General features: G+C 35.8%; 1 protein-coding gene and 1 non-coding gene across 2 annotated transcripts in view; both read right to left on the reverse strand.

Moving 5' to 3' along the window:
• LOC120415215 (insulin-like growth factor-binding protein complex acid labile subunit) overlaps positions 1-4,063 on the reverse strand; it is a 50,891-nt gene extending 46,828 nt beyond the window's left edge. Inside the window, exon 1 of the mRNA XM_039576673.2 lies at positions 3,551-4,063. The gene's annotated coding sequence lies outside the window, so the exon portion shown is untranslated. The remainder of the gene's footprint in view (positions 1-3,550) is intronic.
• A 12,142-nt stretch (positions 4,064-16,205) lies between these two features.
• Trnap-cgg (transfer RNA proline (anticodon CGG)) lies at positions 16,206-16,277 on the reverse strand. Its single transcript has one exon. It is a non-coding gene; the product is annotated as a tRNA-Pro (tRNA).
• Positions 16,278-16,744: the final 467 nt, after the last annotated feature.

Genomic DNA, 16,744 nt, shown 5'->3' on the forward strand with positions numbered 1-16,744 from the left:
AATTCCCCTAATAGTCATTTCCCCGAATTCCATTAACCCGAATTTCCCGTTTCCCCCAATCTTCCACATTCCCGAATGCCTTTTTCCCGAATGGGCCACAATCCCGAATGCCATTTATCCGATTCGTCATAGAATCCCGAACAGACGGTAATAACTAAATTCATGCCATTTCAATAACAAATACTGTTAAAATAACAAAAAGTGTTATGGAATATTCTTGCAAAATCCATTTTTGCATAAGAGTTTAATAACAGTTTATGTTATCATAACGAAATTTGTTATTGGTCTGATATTGATTGAAAGCCAAAACAACTTTGGAATAACATTTTTTGTTATGGAAGAATACCTCAAACCGTTATTGGGATGATCGGATTAGTTGTTAAAATAACAAAAAATAATAACAAAGATTTGTTCGAGGAATAACTAAAATTGTTATAAGTCTGTTATTATAATAACAATTCAATAACAAAAAATCATAACGACGAATAACAAATCTTGTTATAAATAACATAAAATGTTATTGGCCTAGTATGTTCAAATATCAAAAAATGTTATTCCCAAGTTATTTCCGTCTGCTCGGGATAGTCATTTCCCTGAACGCCATTTCCCCGAATGCGGTCAAGCGGAAATGCCCGGTGCCCCGGAGCGCGCGCTTCAATTCGGGGAAATGGCATTCGGGGAAGTGGTTGATTAGGAGAAGTGGGTTTTGGGGATGTGGCCAATTAGGGGAAATGATTTTCGGGGGAATGGAATTCGGGGAAATAATTTTGACAACTTGTTAAATCTTAGATTTAGATTCTATTGACATTCTTAGATTATATGTGAAATATATTATACTGAGCCAGAATCTGCATTTCACTGCAGGATTTCTGAAAAATTGGAAATAAAAACATGAAAAAAGCATATTTTCTTTTCTTTACTTTTGGTCATAAACCTAACCAATTTTCATAAAATTATTACAGAATATTGAAAAATTTGATCTGTAAAAGTCATTACTGTTCTTAATGTTAGATTTTAGGGACTTGATTCAGTCTGAAACAAGTGTATATGAAAAGAAAGTAGCAAGAAAGTGTATAAGAAATGTATTTAAAATAATTAAAAAATGTATGAAAATATCAACAAATCAAATTAAATCTTTTAAATAGCATATTAATACATCGAAGATATTGTAATAAATTAATATTTTAAAATTATAATCTAAAAAAAAGTTTATGTTTACAGTCATCTCACATATTCGGAACACCCTCAAATTTGGAACACTTTTATGATAATTTGTCAATAGCATGCCATAAGTAGCTTTCCTGTCGACCCTACTATTTTTAGAACCTTCATTTGGACATTATCTTGCTATTTCACTAGTAAAAGTAATACTTTTTGAACAAAAAACTTCATTCCAAGACTATTTTGTCCAGAGCAACAAAACAATGCCTCCAAATGGCCTGTTTCATAATTGTGGGATGTTATTGTGCCTCCCACAATTGTGGAACACCTGAATTTAACTGATATTTTCACAAAAAAAAGTTATCAAACCATGTATAAAACATCACTAAGCTTGAGTTTCATTGGTTTCAGTGTGTGAAGTCATTATTTGGTAATAAATATGTACTCCTGGAGAGATCCAAAGCTTGTTTACATTCGTAAGAAAAAAGTGTACCGAATTTGTGGATTTCAAGGGTCAAAGTAGTTCTTCAAAAACTTCATATAAAAGTTAAAATTTTCAGATGTTCGATACAGCATTCGAAAGATCGCAAGAAAAGCTTTTAAATGAAGGCAAAAGCGAATCATTTAGTTCAATTATCGATTTGCTATGATTTTTTGAACATTGGCCGATCTGGAAACCGTTCCGAATATTTGGGATGAAAGACGTTGCAAATATTTTCTGAAGTTTATGTCCCTCGACTCTGCTCAAATTAAAAAAAAAAAAACAAAGGAAAAGAAACTGTTTGTGGTACTGTATATCGATTTTTTTATTAAATCTGTCTAGTTTTGTAGTTTTGTGTTCTTAATTTTTGAATTGAACACAGATTAAAAACATTTCAACAATTGTTCGAAATCTGAATGTCACAAAACATTTTTCAACGCATTGACATTATTTTCACTAGTTAAATATGAAATGGTTGGATCTTATAGGGAGTAATAGATTTGGTCATTTTTAAATAACTTTTAGCAAGGTTTCCACAAATAACTGAAATAAATTATTTTAAAAGTGCTATACAAAAAGGGGATCAAGTGTCCCCATTTCCCTCTAGGCATTCAATATCTTCGATTTCAACGATTATTAAATTGTTTTGTACATTGATAGCATAACTTACTATCAATTGCTCACAAATAAGAATATATTATGACTTTAAAAAAATAATAAAAAATCGTTATGGCAAATAACAATCATTGCAATGAAATAAATGATCCACCGAATAATTTAAGTAATCTTGTTAACATTCAACGTCTATTCACTTTAACATTGAAGTAAAATTTTTCTATTGATCTTTGATAAACAAATTCAACCTCCTTCCCATTCCAAAACAATAATCAAAGACAAACAAAAAAAAACTTCTCAGACATCAACCGGAAAGTAAATCCCAGGCCCAAAAAAAAATCAGTCAATAAAATTTCCGCAAATCTCAATATCAATGTCTTCGTCGTCGCTTTGCGACCAATCCACCCCCAATCATTCATCCTTGCCCCCCACAACCGTTCCTTATCTGTCCCCGCAGGTCTATCTTCACAAAAAGGGGAGTCATCGGCGAGGGAATTTCCACACCAGCCGAATTGCGTTTATTTCTGGCTCACCAAACATCGTCCCCCCAAAAAAGAAGCGAGTCTGGGGGGCCTGGGAAAAATTCAAATTTCAGGGCGTGACATGGAAAACGATTTTCCTCACTTTATCTCCCCAAACAACTGTGCGGGGGGAAATCGAGGATCTGAAACCAGAAGCAAAAGGAAATTCCTCATTCTGGGGTTTGACCCTCCCCCGTCCTCCAGTTCCAATTGGCGAACCTTCGGTTCGCCTCCATCCGGAAAGGTCCTTCCGAGGAAGTGGACAATTTAACGTCACTTTAATTTTTCCCACCCCCTCCGGGTGTGGCCACCCTACTCGCACACAAACAGCAAGAATTTTCCGACACAAATTTTTCACTGGAAGTTTTTTCGCAGTGACCCCTCCCTGGCCAGTCGTTTTGGAACCCACGAAAAAAAAATGGCAACTGAAGTCATTAAGGCACCCCACCATTACCGGTCGGGGGGTTTGGCCAGGGTCATTAGGGTTGTCCTAAGTAAATATTACGGCCAGTGGAGGCCACTTGGAGGAACACGGACTTCTTTGGAACCAGCAAAAAAAGGTACCTCCGGAATGGGTCAATTTGGCCGGGGACCAGGAAGTGGGTCAAGCGTGAGGAAAAACGCTTTTCCGAACTCAGGCAAGCAAAAACCAAACGAGTTAAATTATCCTCAACTACATGTTATAAATAATTCATGATTTAAACCACGAGAGGAAAAAAACGCAGGAAAAACATTGGAAAACATTCAAGGAATGTGTAATAACCATACGAACCTGTGCTGTGTTTGGTTTTTTTCGCTGGACTTTTCTTCCGCGAGTAGCGCCCTCTCACTCTTTCACGTGCTCTCACTCTCCCTTTCTCTCTCGCTCACTCTGACAGAGTACTTCGTGGCCAAAAGTATCCGTTTCCGGTACCCCCTTCAGTTTGGCATGTTTGAATCGGACAATTTCACTTCACCAGAACCACCAAAATCACACCGCACACGTGTGAACGCGCTCTGCTCCGAAATCGGCACTTTCTAGCAATCCCACGGCAGCGGGTTCAAATCCCCTCTCCGTCACAGTTTTTTTCCTTGCGCGCGCGATTCTAGCTTATTCTCCTTTTTAAACTCATTTCTCGCCCAAAAAACCGATCAAACTTGGGCCATCTGTCCCCTAAACCGCCCCGGAAATCTCACTTTTTCTCAGAGCTTCAAAAACACCCCTCCACAAAAAAAAAACACACTCCTCGCAATCCGAAACAGCGACGGAACGACACACGACGGACCGACCCAATGTTATGAAACATCCAGCTCCGACTAATCTTCTCTTCGCTGTTCAGTTCCGTACCAAGCATCCTTGTATCTCCCCTAACATTTTCGTTTCAGAAATGTTTTGAGATTGTCGTCCTCGTGCGTATGTTATGCTCACGCTCGCTCCCCCTCTCTCAATTTCATGCTCGCGTTCTCTCACTCACGCACCCTCTTCCTTAGCATAGCATAAAGCATATCATCCCCTTTGCTGAGGCTTTGTTGTTGTTAAGGGATGATTGCCTCCTGTTCGAAGAGAGCGGGCGAAATGGCTCTCTGCGAGCACTGCGAGCAAACGTGAGCTGGCTCACTATGGTGAGAAGTTTCGTTAAGTTTTTCTTCTTTGATCGGAGAAGGATGCGTGGAAATGCGCGGTCTCTCGCGAGAGCGGCGTCCTTTGACTTGGTGGGTTGGTAAACAGGCACGGTAAACAGGGGTGGTTATGAGAGGGGTGAAATATTTCAGTGTTGAGAAAAAGGGAAAACCGGCGTGGTGTCCTAGGAGGGATTCGAGCAGTTTTGGGGTGACGAAATTGTTGCGTGTCCTTTGGAAGTTGTTGCACGGATCATTTTCGAAGAGGATTAATTTTAATTAAAAAAAATCTTAAGGACAAAAAACAAGGTAAAACACCGCTTTATTTTTTTTCAAGAAGGTTATTTTGTAACTTTGTACTTCAGTTGATTTTTTCGATTCATTTTGCACCATTTAATTCTCTCCTTCACTTTGATAGTTATTAAAAATCTCTACCAGGAAAGTATCTGCACATAATTGATTGAATGAATTAAAAAAAAATAACGAAAACTAACTGAAAAGTTTAACCAAAAGTTTAAACGAGAATAATTTGTGTGCAAATTTGTGTGCAAAAATTTAAAAAAAATGATTTTTTTTTCATTTTTCACAATATTTTTTCAAAGATTCATTAGGCCCTGCTTTAATGCTAATGCAAATATTTTTCTTCTTAAAAATTTGTCCAAAATAGGTTACCCCTCTTTGTCACGACAATCAGAAAAGGATTTAATTTGTACTTGTGAGTTTGACTTAAACTTTACAAGGGTCTTCACTATTCCCAAAGTAACTATTTTGCATCACTTGTTTGTCCATACAAGTATCAAAACAAATATGGGCAACTATCCATACAGAAACCGTATGTGATTATGAGCAGTTCTCTACGGCATCGGTCTTTTTTTTTCTTTAATTTTAATTTTTGTATTTTTTAATCCAGCTGTCCATACAAAAATGATATGTGAAAATTCAAAAATCACTATCTTTTGAAGGAATTTTTTGATTGATTTGGTGTCTTCGGCAAAGTTGTAGGTATGGATATGGACTACACTGAAAAAAATGATACACGGTAAATAAAAAATTGTTGATATTTAATTTCACTTTTTGTCACTTAAACTTGATTTGCAAAAAGAACCATTTTTTTTTTTTTTTTTATATATAAGGCCGATGCAAATATTTAAAAAAGTTTTTGTCCCTCGGCCCTGGCCGATGTCAAGGGGGGGGGGGGGGCAAAAAAATAAAAAAATATAAAAATTTAAATAACAAGCCATAATCTTCACACTTAAATGAAAAAAGTGTTTTAAAATGCATTTTACACTAGTTCAGTTGTTTTGCAATCATTAGTTTTCAAAAAATCTAAGATCTGACAAAAACAAAAATTGTATTGAAAAAAAAAGATTTTGCATCGAAAATTTTCAAAAAATCTTAAGATTTTTAATAAACCCAAACATGCTAAAAATAATTTTAAACGCAGGAGAATGTATTTTAATTTGATTTCAGCTGGTTGCACTTGAATTTTCATTGAAATTTTGAAGTTTATTGTAAAAATTTTTTTTGCCCCCTGATTTTTCGGGCCATTTTTGAAGGGGGGGGGGGTGACAAAAACTTTTAAAAATATTTGTACCAGCCTAATTTAGAGGACATCAAATGCCAACTTTTCAGAAATTTCCAGAATGGGCAAAAAATCTTTGACCGAGTTATGATTTTTTTGAATCAATACAGATTTTTTCAAAAAATCAAAATATTGGTCGCAAAAATTTTTCAACTTCAGTTTCCGATGTAAAATCGAATTTGCAATCAAAAAGAACTTTAGTGAATTTTTTATAAAGTGCACCGTTTTCATGTTAAAGCCATTTTTAGGTAACTTTTTTGAAAATAGTCGAAGTTTTTTTTTTTTTAATTAGTGCCAATGTTTGCCCAACTTTGAAAATATTTTTGAAAAGCTGAGAAAATTCTCTATATTTTGCATCCTTAAACTTTGTTGATACGACCCTTAGTTGCTGAGATATTGCCATGCAAAGGTTAAAAAACACGAAAATTGATGTTTTCTAAGTCTCACCCAAACAACACACCATTTTGTAATGTCGATATCTCAGCAACTAATGGTCCGATTTACAATGTTAAAATATGAAACCATCGATAAATTTTCAGATTTTATCGAAAAAAATATTTTCAAAAATTTAAAATCAAGACTAAAATTTCAAAAGGTTTCATATTTTAACATTGAAAATCGTACCATTAGTTGCTGAGATATCGACATTAGAAAACGGTGGGTTATTTGGGTAAGACTTAGAAAACATCAATTTTCCTGTTTTTTAACCTTTGCATGGCAATATCTCAGCATCTAAGGGTCGTATCAACAAAGTTTAATAAAGCAAAATATAGAGAATCTCAGCTTCTCAAAAATATTTTTTTCAAAGGTGGGCAAACATGGGCACTAATTTAAAAAAATGAATAGCTTCGACTATTTTCAAAAAAGTTACCTAAAAATGGCTATAACATGAAAACGGTGCACTTTATCAAAAATTCATTTAAGTTCTTTTTGATTGCAAATACGATTTTACATCGCAAACTGAAGTTGAAAAATTTTTGCGACCAACATTTCAATTTTTTGAAAAAATCTGTATGGATTCAAAAATCATTACTCGGTCAAAGATTTTTTGCCCATTCTGAAAATTTCTAAAAAGTTGGCATAAAACATATAAAAAAAATAGTTTTTTTTTGCAAATCAAGTTTTAGTCACAAAAAGAGAAATTAAAAATCACCAATTTTTTTTAACGTGTATCATTTTTTTCAGTGTAGTCCATATTCATACCTACAACTTACTTTGAAATTTCACATATCATTTTTGTATGGACAGCTGCCAAATTTGTATGGGAAATTATATGAACGATCTAATGATGGAAAATGGCTTCTTTGGGCATACCGAAGGCACCAAAAAAATTTCAGCCGGATTAAAAAATACAAAAAAGATCGAATGACCGAAATCTCAGAGAATTGCTCTATACAAAAATCTGTACCTTGGGATAGGATTTTCTGATCGATTTGGTGTCTTCGGCAAGGTTTATTGTGTTTGTTAGGACTGTTCGAAAAAATAGGGACACTCTGAAAAGTTACACATTAATATTCTTTTTCCACTAAAAGTTGAATTCCCAGAATTTGTTTTTAAAGATTTTCAAAATTTGAGTCACAATAGATTTTTTTTTCAATTGTTAATTCCCCTTTTCTATTTATTTTTTTCATTGAGCTGTGAAAATTGCATTTGGGTAATTCTCCGCCAACTCACACAGCAGTTGCCCCGACCCCTCTTCGATTTGCGTGAAACTTTGTCCTAAGGGGTAACTTTTGTCCCTGATCACGAATCCGAGGTCCGTTTTTTGATATCTCGTGACGGAGGGGCGGTACAACCCCTTCCATTTTTGAACATGTGAAAAAAGAGGTGTTTTTTAATAATTTGCAGCCTGAAACGGTGATGAGATAGAAATTTGGTGTCAAAGGGACTTTTATGTAAAATTAGACGCCCGATTTGATGGCGTACTCAGAATTCCGAAAAAACGTATTTTTCATCGAAAAAAACACTAAAAAAGTTTTAAAAATTCTCCCATTTTCCGTTACTCGACTGTAAAAAATTTTGGAACATGTCATTTTATGGGAAATTTAATGTACTTTTCGAATCTACATTGTCCCAGAAGGGTCATTTTTTCATCTAGAACAAAATTTTTCATTTTAAAATTTCGTGTTTTTTCTAACTTTGCAGGGTTATTTTTTAGAGTGTAACAATGTTCTACAAAGTTGTAGAGCAGACAATTACAAAAATTTTGATATATAGACATAAGGGGTTTGCTAATAAACATCACGAGTTATCGCGATTCTACGAAAAAAAGTTTTGAAAAAGTTGGTCGTCATCGATCATGGCCGTTCATGGTCACCCGCGACAGACACGGACGACGAAACAAAGAGAAACGCAAAAAGTAACTTTTTCAAAACTTTTTTTCGTAAAATCGCGATAACTTGTGATGTTTTTAAGCAAACCCCTTATGTCTATATATCAAAATTTTTGTAATTGTCTGCTCTACAACTTTGTAAAACATTGTTACACTCTAAAAAATAACCCTGCAAAGTTAGAAAAAACACGAAATTTTAAAATGAAAAATTTTGTTCTAAATGAAAAAATGACCCTTCTGGGACAATGTAGATTCGAAAAGTACATTAAATTTCCCATAAAATGACATGTTCCAAAATTTTTTACAGTCGAGTAACGGAAAATGGGAGAATTTTTAAAACTTTTTTAGTGTTTTTTTCGATGAAAAATACGTTTTTTCGGAATTCTGAGTACGCCATCAAATCGGGCGTCTAATTTTACATAAAAGTCCCTTTGACACCAAATTTCTATCTCATCACCGTTTCAGGCTGCAAATTATTGAAAAACACCTCATTTTTCGCATGTTCAAAAATGGAAGGGGTCGTACCGCCCCTCCGTCACGAGATATCAAAAAACGGACCTCGGTTTCGTGATCAGGGACAAAAGTTACCCCTTAGGACAACGTTTCACGCAAATCGAAGAGGGGTCGGGGCAACTTTTCCCGATTTCGTGTGAGTTGGTAGAGAATTACCCATTTGAAATCGCCTAAGAACTATTGAGGATTGCATTTTTTGTTCCTTAAATACAGCCACTCATATTTAGAAAAAACAATCAAATTTAAGTTTTTGTGGCACTCAAAAATCACTCAATTTTCTAAACCCGATAACATAGATACTTCGGCTCCGATCTTCAACGTCAAAATTTGAATTTTTGGTTAAACTTTCTGATCTCTTCGAAATTTTTTTTTTAAATTTTGAGATCAAAACTTACATTTTTATAAGGTACCAAAATTCTATGTTTGCACTTTTACAATAATATGGAAATGATTTTTTCTCGAAATCAACCTAAATGTGGTAATAACCCGCAAATTTGTCTTATATTTCTAAAATATTATTTTTTTTAAAAATACGAATATTTAAAAATCTATTATTACTTTAAAGATGTATGAAAAATTTCCGTTAAACCACATTTCAAAAAATAAAGTATTTTTTCAAAAATACATAGTATTGTGTTTTTTTTCAATATTTTCAAAAGAAACTTTCGAAAGCTAATAAAAAAATCCCAATCCTTTAAAATCTGTATTGTAATGAAATAAAATAAAACAAAATAAAGTACTTTTTCCGACATTAAGCAGTTTTGTGAAAGTTTTGAGCGTTATAAAAAAATGATTGCATTATATCAAATATGATTGATACCTATACTGCAAAAAAAAAACATATTTTTTCGAATATTCGTGGATTTGATTTTGAGTATTTTGATGATTTCTAGAGTATTTTTTTTTGGAAAGATATTATGTTTAGATTATTATGGACCTAGATTTTAAAAATTTATAAGAGCTTAAAAATAATGAGTTTTAATTTAATAATAAAAAAAAACCCGTGACTGTTATGTTATTTATCTAGTTTTGATTGCTAATATAGTCTTGAATTTATTGATACACCCATATTAAGTTTAAAAAAATGCATTTTGAAAATAAAGGAAAAATAGATATTTTGAAGATTTTTTTATCCGATATCATCCCGCTTCCAAAACACTATAAGTTTTTTTGATTTTTGGATGATTTTTCATTGAGTTAAAGCCAATGTCTCCCATGTAGCCCAAAGATCATAAGCTCTGTGTTTCAGCTATATCAGGCTGTACTTTGGAAATTCACAGAAAAAAAATTAAACGATTCCAAACATCCCAAATATGATTAGAAGTGCACGAAAATCCATGTCAAAAAAATCAAATTGCAAAAAAAAACATAAATTACTCGAAAAATCTGGGGGCAAAAAAGGTAGAAAAAAAAGTTTTAAAAATGTTGGTCGTCGTTAATCATGGCCGTTCATGGTCACCCACGGCAGACACGGACGAAGAAACAAAAAGAAACGCAAAATGTAACTTTTTCAAAACTTTTTTTCGTAAATTGCGATAACTCGTGATGTTTATAAGCAAACCCCTTATGTCTATATATTAATTTTTTTGTAATTTTCTGCTCTACAACTTTGTAGAACATTGTTACACTCTAAAAAATAACCCTGAAAAGTAAGAAAAACACGAAATCTTAAAATGAAAAATTTTGTTCAAAATAAAAAAATAACCCTTCTGGGTTAATGTAGATTCGAAAAGAACATTAAATTTCCCATAAAATGACATTTTCCAAAAATTTTTGCAACGGAAGTTAAGGAAAATGGGAGAGTTTTTAAAACTTTTTTAGCGTTTTTTTTCGATGAAAAATACGTTTTTTTCGGAATTCTGAGTACACCATCAAATCGGGCGTCTAATTTTACATAAAAAGTCCTTTTGACACCAAATTGCTACCTCATCACCGTTTCAGAATGCAAATTATTGAAAAACATCTCTTTTTTCGCATGTTCAAAATGGAAGGGGTCGTACCGCCCCTCCGTCAAGAGATCTCAAAAAACGGACCTCGGATTCGTGATCAGGGACAAAAAGTACCCCTTAGGACAAAGTTTCACGCTAATCGAAGAGGGGTCGGGGCAACTGCTGTGTGAGTTGGCGGAGAATTACCCACAAAATATCCTATTTCAAGCTAATTAAGCAAAAAGTATATCAAAATCGTTTAAACATTAGTACAGTTCATTACAGTTCAAAATTATCATTTTTTCAGGCACAAGAGTGCCTTATTTGTTCAAAAATGCTAAAAACGCTATACATTGTATTCTTTATAGTTTACAGTCGACTCTACAAGTGATTTGAAGTAATACTTCTAAATCATTTTTGAACGTTCCAATCTATGTGTTAAGGCAATTTGTTGCAACTTCAAAGCGAATAAATCCAATTTATGGTTAAAAAAAGCAACAAGGGAAAAATTAAAATCTTCAAAAAAAATTTACCGTAACTGAATTTAGTGACGACATTGCTGTCTTTTTAATCAATTTTTTAAGCTAAATTCTTACATTTTTTGCAATTAATTTATACATCTAGAATCCACCACTAATTAATTCAGGATTAATCCAGGAAACATTTTATATCATACGATATTGCAATAAAAAGCCTAATGCATATTAAAAAATGGTTAAATAAGAGTACATCATCATAAGTACATCATCAAATCCCAAAATTAATTTTCGGTTGAGTCATAGAAGAATCATGTACCATTAAATTTTAAACAGATACTTTCAGGACAGATTTACATTGAAATGTGTGATGACGAGTCAGTTTGCATCAAAAACCTTCATTCTGTACGTCCCAAAACCACAACAAGCTGCAATGGTCCATTCCGGGAAATTAAAACATCCATTCACGAGTCAATAACAAGAAAAAAACATCAACAACCCAGCCATCCAAGGCAGAACGTTATTGAATGAACCACATCAGCTTGCTACACGTCAATGGCTTTCCGATTTCCTAGAAGTCTAGAACCAATCCCAAGCAGACTATCACTAATTACGGATGCACGTAAAATTTCGCCATTTATAATAAGCGATTATTTTTTAATTCCTGGAAAATGGCAACATTGATCCAATCAAAACCAGGTCATAAAAGTAGTTGATCTTTGATGTTTTTATCACTACTGGTTGACCGATTGTCAACAAAGGCTTGTTGAAATTATTATAGTGACCTACCCTATTCTACAACACTGCTCTACTCGTCATCATAGGTTATCAATCATTCATACATCTTTCATCGCACCGACCTAACCGGAGCAACATCCAGAAACTAACTCATCTCTACGCTATAGCTACAGTACAGCATTCTTAAGCAGTCAATCTAAATGTATTCCAGATCATCCCAGCTAGACTGAGTTGCACACTGAATAAAGGCTTGAAGATCGCGTATACGAACATCGACGAACAGATCACCGTGGGTATTTCTCGATGTGTTTGTTTTCAAAACACGACCCGAACACTAATTGCTATAAATTGACTCCGCTGGACGTCAGTCTGGACGGAGCAGTCGATCGAAGTGGTTGTACGAGGAAGAAGTGTGACAAGACAACCTTAGAACTAACGGTAAGTTAAGTGAGACTAGACTGAAAAACTAAGAAAGGTGTGATTTTGAAGCATGACTGGATAATTTAATAAAAATGCTTTATGGAATCACAAAATTTAAGTAGTGAAGTTGTAATGCTCCAAGAAGAAGTGAAAAAACCTTGAAACTGCTTCGGGCGCGTTGTTGTGATTGCGTTATGGATGACCGGTTGATGTCACGCTAGCCCCCGGGGTGAGGGTCACCTCGTAACACGGCGTATACGTAGCCTCTCGCTGAAGTAAAAACATTGATAAGTGGAAGACTTTATTCAGCGGGAGAAGTGGCAAAAGTGAGCTTTTTGAAATACAGTGGACGTGAATTAAATTTAAAAAAAATCTTTGTGAATGAAACATTATTCCTTATGCATTTCAAACAAATTTAAAAGATAGTTTTGATCAAAAGTGTTCAACAATACAAGAAAAAATGCTTTAAATTATAGTTTATCAAGTTTTGTCCTGAATTAAAAATCGTCTAAAAAACACTTTTTAAACAATATTATAACATAATTTCATTATTATCTGTCCACTGTTTTGAAATTCATTTTTTTGTGTGCCAAGCAATAAACTTTGAAAAAACATCAAAAAGTGATATTTTTCTATCAACTTTGAGGTTGAATGATTCACTTTAACCCATCTTTACCTTAACCTCGAAATTATTTATTGCATTCGAATAAAAACTCGAAATAAATAAAGAACAAACAATCAAATTTTAAATGCAGCAAATTTGACTTCAAAACTGACTATAATTTTGAGTGTTTTATTCAGAAGCTAACTCGATTCAGCTATTCCTTTTCAATTTAAATCATTCTTTCTTCTTTTTGTGGCTGTATTTCAGCAACTAAGGGTCCAATGTTAAAAGTTTTTTAGACAAACTTTCTAAAATATTTTCAGACTTAAGTAGACCAAAAAAATGAAAAATTTCTGAACATTCACAAAAATCTAATTTAAGGTGGATTATACTCGAAAACTTAGCACTTTTTCAAAAAGTCCGTAAAGTACTTATTAAGTTCGAATCTTTTTTTTCGATCGTTTTTTCAAAGTTTGAAAAAACATGATTTATTAAAAAAATACAGTACAAGCATACATTTTTTTGCCCTTGAACAACAGTTATCAGTTTTGATCCCTTCTTAACCCTTTACTGCCCAAGGTTTTTTTTCCATTTTTGTCCCCGTGCTCAGCAGGTCATTTTGAGCATTTTTTATTCTACGAAAAACTTTAATGTTTTTCTTGTTTCATTTTTAGTATTTTTTTTCAATTTTTTGTTTGTTTTTCGCATGTTTTACTGTAGAATGATACCATTATCATATAAATTTTAAGTGTAAAACACAGCCAAATTGACCCTAGAAAAAAATTATTTTTTTTTAAACATTGGCAAAGTCACATAAAAAATACTTAAATTTTAAGAGTTCAACTTAACTGTTTTTTTTTAAAGATCAAAAAATAGTTAAGAAATGGATTTTTGGTGATTTTTTAGATCGAAGCCTGCGGGGGTTGGATTGTAGTGCGTTAAATATCAAAAAAAAATTCAAAAATAATGTGCACAAATCGATCTTTCTGTTTAAATTCGAAATTAAAAAAGTACTTAATTGTACTTACAACTTTGCCTAAGTAAAAAAGTAAATCTTTCCCAGTTCCTGAGGGGAACACCCTTGAAGAGTATCCGGGCCGGCATTTACAAAGCGGATTCAGTGGCAGTTTCATTCTCAACTTAAAGTTAACATGTTAAGGTTAATGTTAACATTCCATAGGTCGCCTCCCTAAGGTGTCGTGATAAGGTCCAGTTTGTGACGATATACTACCTTCCCTTTACTAAGCAATCGATTCCAGAAGGAAAAAGATCACCAGTTGTGTTGGTCCGAGCCGGGATTTGAACCCCGATCTACCGCTTACGAGGCGGAAGCGTTACCACTGGGCTACGTGGCTCGGTCACTTTGCCTAAGACACCATCAAAAATCAGATATGGTCGGATTTTTACCGGAATTATTGTTCACGCGGGTTCAGTAAGAGTCTCGCGTGGCTAAATATCGTCAGAATTTGTTTTTCTATGATACTATACTGATTTGACCCATGTTCCAGAACCCAGATTAAGATTGGCCTAGATTTCAAACTTCATGACTGACCGGAGCAGCCTACTGTTGGTGATCAACGATGGCTGAAACGAAATCGATGATATAAACGCCGTTGATTTCGACGATTAACAGCACTGTTCTAAACAATATAATCCAAAAAGAAATTTGAAATTTAACAAAAATCACTTTAACATTAGAAGTGAAGTGTTTCGTAGAACAGAATTGGTTCAAAATGCCTTCCCAACACGGAAAAAAGAATTAGAAAAAGAAAATAGATATGTAGAGGGTTAATTATTAATATTTAAATTCTAATTTAAATTTGATTTTTTGCCAAAAAAAAATAACACAATTTTTCATTCCCCAGTAACAATGCAACCCCGCGCCATTCACCTCGCGGTGACGGTCGCCCTCATCGGTGCCACCCTCGCCGCCACCGTCCCGAGCGGATCTGGCCGCAAGCTGAACATTCCGGCGTTCAACAACGCCGGCAAGACCAAGGGGCTGGAAATTTGGCGCGTGGAAAACTTCAACCCGGTGGCGGTCCCGAAGGCCGAGTACGGCAAGTTCTACACCGGCGATTCGTACATCATTCTGAACGTGAGTTGGTTTAGCTGGGTTGGGTTGTTGATTTGACTAATGTTTTTTGCTGGGTTTTGCAGACGAACATTGACAAGAACAACAAGAAGTCTCACGATGCCCACTTTTGGCTGGGTCTGAAGACGACTCAGGACGAGGCTGGATCGGCGGCCATCTTGACCGTGCAGTTGGACGACCTGCTGGACGGAGTTCCGGTGCAGCACCGTGAAGTTGAGGGATCCGAATCGGACCTGTTCCTGGGCTACTTCAAGGGAGGTGTCCGCTACTTGGAGGGTGGAGTAGCTTCCGGATTTAAGCACGTTGAGACGAACGGCGCCATGCCGAAGCGTCTGTTCCACGTCAAGGGATCGAAGAACATCCGCGTCCGTCAGGTTGAACTGGCCGTTTCGGCTATGAACAAGGGCGACTGCTTCATCCTGGACAACGATCGCAACATCTACGTGTGGGTTGGACCCAAGGCCAACCGCATCGAGAAGTTGAAGGCCATCAACGTTGCGAACGATATCCGCGATCAGGACCACAATGGTCGCTCAAAGGTTCATACCGTGGACGAGTTCTCCACCCTGACCGACCAGGAGGACTTCTTCAAGCTGCTCGGATCGGGCGCCCCGAACCTGGTTCCGGAACAGTCTGCCGCGAAGGAGGATGCCGCCTTCGAGAAGGCTGATGCCGCTCGGGTTGCGCTGTACAAGGTCACCGACTCCAAGGGTGGCAAGCTGGTAGTCGAGCAGATCACCCAGAAGCCGTTGAAGCAAGAAATGCTCAAGAACGAGGACTGCTTCATCCTGGACACCGGATCCGGTCTGTACGCGTGGATCGGCAAGAGCGCCAGCCAGCAGGAAAAGACCCAGGCCTTTGCCAAGGCACAGGAATTCATCAAGTCCAAGAAGTACCCCGCGTGGACCCCCGTAGAGCGGATCGTCCAGAACGCCGAGTCGGCACCGTTCAAGCACTTCTTCCAGACTTGGCGTGACGGAGGTGCCACCGGATCGCGACTGGTCTAGAGATTCGAGTATGACTCTTTTTCAATACTCAGTGATGCACGGTTGTGTTAACCCTCCCTATAAACCTGAATAAAGCTACCCAAAAGTACAAACAGAGTATGTTTTTGTGTCTTTAAAAAAGCTGACATCAGCTGGGCTCAACCGGGATTTGAACCCGGGACCTCTCGCACCCGAAGCGAAAATCATACCCCTAGACCATTGAGCCACTTATTTTATACGAACTTGACTCATGATAACATAAAAAATGTAAACATGAGTTTCCAACACTGCAGTTGACAGTTACTCACCCTTAACAATTATCGCATTGTTGCTTAGTGTAGTATGATCTAGCAGGCATTGGACCTGATCTTTCAAGACACTACACATAGAACGCATAAACAAGGCAATTAAACGAAGAACAAAATAGTCCGTCAGACGCGGACGTATACGGAGAAGTGTGCGCCTGACATCGATCATTGCAAATAGCAACCCCTTTAGATTATTCGACTGACAGAGCATGGAAAAATCAGACTGGCGCAAAGTTTTGCATCTGCGTCCGCGTCTGACGAAAAAAAAATCTTGTTCTTACCTTGCTTTCTTCCTTTCCAAAGGTAAGAAAGTAATACTCGCTAATTGCAGGGCTGTTAATTACCGTGATTATTTAGAAGGTTCATAAATTTTAAGGTGAAATTC

The sequence above is a fragment of the Culex pipiens genome, chromosome 2 (genome assembly GCF_016801865.2).
Source record: "Culex pipiens pallens isolate TS chromosome 2, TS_CPP_V2, whole genome shotgun sequence".
In the NCBI taxonomy this organism is placed as follows: Eukaryota; Metazoa; Arthropoda; class Insecta; order Diptera; family Culicidae; genus Culex; species Culex pipiens.